This window comes from Acinonyx jubatus, chromosome A3 (genome assembly GCF_027475565.1).
Source record: "Acinonyx jubatus isolate Ajub_Pintada_27869175 chromosome A3, VMU_Ajub_asm_v1.0, whole genome shotgun sequence".
Lineage (NCBI taxonomy): Eukaryota > Metazoa > Chordata > Mammalia > Carnivora > Felidae > Acinonyx > Acinonyx jubatus.
The window spans coordinates 122,226,807-122,231,543 of record NC_069388.1 but is presented as its reverse complement, the minus strand read 5'-3'; positions in this window follow the sequence as shown (position 1 = coordinate 122,231,543).

The following is a 4,737-nucleotide window of genomic DNA, read 5'->3' as shown; positions in this document are numbered from 1 at the left end:
AGGACACAGAGGTGGGAAGCACATGAAAAGACGTGCATCATCATTAGCCAGCAGGGAAATGCAAATGAAAATACGATGAGCCATCACGACCTATCAGAATGGCTGGAATGACCAATAGTGACAGCTGGTGACACAGCTAGAAAGGGGCCTCCCAGTGCCCAGCCAGCGCTGTTTGGAAGCCAGCACCGGGAGGATTCAGTCCAGGGAGCACACACCTCGGAGTCTGGAAGAGTCCGCCCCGTGGCCTCCACCAGCACTGCCACACACAGTGACGAGCCAGCCGGGGTCATGCTGCCCTCAGTCCGGCTTGAAGCCGGGCTCTCTGCTCCACCTCTCTGGACAACTCAGGACAAACTGTTTCTAAAATCAATTTATTTTGAATTCCCAGCCTGGTAACTTAGTCCAGGATTCCATGGAGGAGGGGCGGGAGGGGGGTGGGCAAGTGACTGCTTTGCTTTCTTTGTCTCAATTTCCATTCACGCTATTTATGAAATAAATCATAATAGCAGTTACTGTTCAGATGCTTGTATGTGTGCCAGGCCCTGAGCTAAGTCCTTTATATGTACAACCTAACAGAAGAGTGAGTAGGTAGATTCATCTTTTTGCAAATGGGGAAACAGGTTCAGAGAAATTAAGTCACGTTCCTGAGGTCACACAGCTCCCAGGGGGCAGCATCAAGACGTGAACCCAGCCACACGTCATTCTAAAGCCTCCCCATCCGTGCTGCCTCCCAACAAAACAGGTTAAATGCCAGTGTCACTGTTATTAGCTCAGGACGGGCTTCTTGCTGGAACAAGCAACCCCACATTTCAGTGGTTAACATGTTATTCTGCTGGTTGGAACTTAGTTTCATGGGCCTCACCTAACTGCAAAGGAGGGTGGGAAATGTGGTCCCACTGTGTGCTCAGGACACAGGACTTGGTTAACACACAGTAGTGGCTCAGCCAAATCCACCTCCAGGGATATTTTTCTCTTCACCAGAACTCACGTCCAAAGTCAATGTCTCATCAGGGTGCAAACCAGCCAATCTTTACAAAATGCCACAAACAGAAAAGCCCCACTTCATGTTCCTGGTATAAAGCCAGGGCAAGACACAATTCTCCGTGCAGAAATTTAGAGAATAGATTTTCAGGTCCCTTTGTCCTGCGTCCTTTCTTGTCCTAACACTGAGAACTTTTGCTGGCCAGCCTGGGCTGAAGGCTGGGCTGGAGGCCGGGCAGGGGTAAAAGGAGCCTCCAGTAACCCTTCCAGCCCGGGGTTCTGGGCTCATGCAGGCTGAACAGGAGCCGCTCCCCTCACCACCCACTGCCTCCGGTCCCCTAGCTTGACTTTGCCGGGCAACACGTGTGAGCAGCCCGGGCCAGCTGGACATTGGCACGGACCTCACAGAACCACCCACGCCTTCTGTGCCCTCCCCATCAGCCAAGAGCACACACTGGTCTAACCTGAGCGAAGGCCTCCAGCTGCCCAGGCAGAGGCTCCCCGAGTTCTTTGCCGCTGCCTCCCCTGCCTTTGTCTTTCTGACCCGCCAAGTCAGCCTCTTGCGCAGACAACTCAAGTCTAACAGACATCAGGAATTTGCACTAATTCAATTAAGCAATTAGCCTGTCAAGCGGTAGGAACTGCCTGGACTATACCTTCCGTTGAATGGAGCGGACTCTGCCTGAGCTTCTGCTGTTTGGGCTTCAAAAGGCAGTTAGGAGCTTGCCCCGGGGACCGTGCCTGCCTCGCCTCAAGGTTGTAAACCAGAAACAATGAGCTGTCTTTGAGGATTATCTGGCTCATATATTTTATCGGGTGCACGGGTGGCACAGCTAGGTGCCAGGAGACTGAGCTCGAGGGCTGGCTCAGTCATGGGCTTTTTGTGAATTTGAACAAATCCTTTCTGGCTTGGGGCCTCAGTTTCCTCACCTGTAAAATGGGAGTGCGTAATGTTCGGTCTTCCCACTGACAAGGTTGTTGTGGGATAACCTAGGGGGAGATTCTAATAGGTAACCAACATATACAGACAGAAGCCTTGATGTCATGACTGTCCATGTGGCAGACTGTTGGATGGATGACCCAACAACATTTCCCATCCCCCTTCCCTGGCCACATTCAGGTCTCAAGGCTGACAAGGCAGCGTCCTCGTTTCCTTAGCCTCCGGAGGAGCATGGCTGCGCGTGGCCACATGACACGGCATTAGCCACGGAACAAAGGGGAAATGTGCTGGAGGCTTCTGGGAGGACTTCAGCTCTTCTGATTGGAAAACGACAGAGAAGAAAGGGGCTGGTCTGGCTTCTTCCTTTTTGCTTCTTTCTACCTTGAGCTCTGAAGGCATGCCAAGAGCTGTGGTGGCATCTTGGCACCATGAAGAGATTTAGGGCCTATCCTAATCAAGTATGGCCCATCTTCAAAGACCCTTTTCCTAATGAGGTCACATTCTGAGGTTCTGGGTAGCCATGAATTTTGGGAGGATGCTGTTTAACCCACTACAACTCCCCACCCCCATTCCCTGAACTAATCAACCAGCAAGTTCTAGTAACCTGACTCCCTAAGTATATTCTGGACCTGGCCACTTCTTACTACAGCAATTCAACTACCCTACCCTGAGGCCCATCAGCACTTACCTATCATGACACCTTGTGCCTATAGCAACTCTCTTAGGCAGGGAAGGCAGATGGGGGGGGCTCAGCCTGCCTCAGTGGAAGGTAAAATCTTCTTTAGGGCTCACAGTTCTAGAGGTTGTGATGCTCTCTGCTCCTGGTGCCCCCCCCCCCCCAGGCCATGTGACTCCTCCGTGGCCATGTCGTGAGAGGTGACAGCAGCACAGAGAGTGCTGTACCCTCAGCGATGACGAGATCAAGGAGGGAGAGGCAGAACCTGACTCCAGCCCGATCAGAGAGGCTAGAGCTGGGCAGATGTCCTAGATGCAGGCACAGCTGGCTGCCTCTTGGGTGTGGACTCGGAAGCGGGAGAGGACAGGTAGTGTGGGAAGGTGTCCCAGGTCTGTCCTGCCTGGAGCCTTGACAAGAGAGATGAGAAGCCATGGGCCCTCTAGGGGGGTCTACAGATAGAGACCTGTCCTTCCAGAAATGGACTAAGTTTCTGGGCTCCCCAGAGCTTCTTCTGTGCCCTGCTGGTGGCAAAGGTCCTGACACTTGATGGAGGGACAAGGGTCCGAGGCTGCAGAGTGCTGACCAGCCACAGATGATTCAAAGGAGATGGGCCAGCCTCTGAATGCAAGGAGAGGCCTTGCAAGCGGGCAGGCTGGGTGGTGGGTGGGCTGATACAGGCCACAAAGCATTGATTAAGCGCCTGCCGTCTGCTTTGTGGGCTCGCGGGTTTGTGGGTTGGTAGGAGCACAATAGGGCACACGTCAGCATGTCCCCACAGAGGAATGAGGAGGCAGGAGTGGGGAGGTGGGTGCTGGGGGATGGGAACCAATGCAGGCAGAATCTCAGAGGGCTGAGTGTGTGCCTGCTGTTAACCCCCAGCAGCAGACAGTGCCTGGTGGCCATTTATGCTATGGAGGCTGCTACAGCCCCCAGTCACCGGGACCCAACCGAATGTATTAGAGAGGGGACAGGCCCTTCGTTTTTAAGGATGTTCCCACCTGGAGGCAGAGGACCGTCAGAAATGACTATGGGGGTCCTTCTGTGATTCTAAAACTAGACAACCTCAAGCTCTCTGGGTCTCTGCCTTCCCAACCTTCCCCCCACCTTCCTTGGACAAAGGAGTCATGGTGGGATCTGAGGCCCATTCTTAGAAAGCTGAAAATAAAATGAAACAGAGTTCCTGTTTTAAAGAGAAACACTTTCCTAAGTGGACCTTTCAAAAATTTTGGTTTGCAACCTATTTAAGGAAATATCAAACAGCCCCCCCAAACACAGCTTGCGGGAGGAGGCCATTTCCCACCCCACCCCACTCACCCCATGTCCCCACCCCAGGTGGTTGGAACATTTTCTGCAGCTGCACTGGCTTCTCAGAGGTACATCCTGGCAAATGCCATGGGCCAGCCTCCTCAGCCAGGCAATCCCGTCCTCCGAGCCCACTGCCTGTCCTCTGGCTGGGTCAGAATCGGCAGCAGGGCCCCTGTTGGGGACTCTAGGGAGGGCTGAAAACCCCTGCAGTGGCCTCCAGGAGGATTGTAGCCTCCAGACTGTGTTGACCTGGGACCTTGATTCAGCTCTTCTGGCTTAGACCCCATACAATCGTCTTTTGCACTGCATGCTTCATAGGAAATGAGTGAATGAAAGAGAGAAAAGTAAGAAGGAACATTCTACTGACCTACTTTCTTAAGTCTTTGCCATCTCCATCGCCAGACTCAATTTTGAAATTCCAGAAGGAAAAGAAGAAATGAAACATGTCACATCTCAGACCGTTCCCACAGGGACTCATTTCAGAACTGGATTTCGTCCTTTTTAAAAAAAACAGAATCAATACCATCTTTCATGAAAACAATATTTTGTTCCTCTTCAGCTTCAGCCCAGGTCCACCCTTGCTGGCTCTGTGCAGAATCAGAGAAGAGAGCCAACGAGCAGCTCTCATCACAGACAGGGCGGGAATGTCAGGGCAGAGCAGAGAGGGGGCTTTTTGGAGGGCAAGAAGTTGGAGGGACCCTCTGTTTTCTTCAGGAGAGGCCACCACCATTAATAACCCCCTCCCCACCAGCTTGCAGGCCCTCAACCCACCCAATAAGGTGAAACACCAAACACCGGAGGTCCTCATTCTCTTGGAGCATCCTGGCCACTGGAT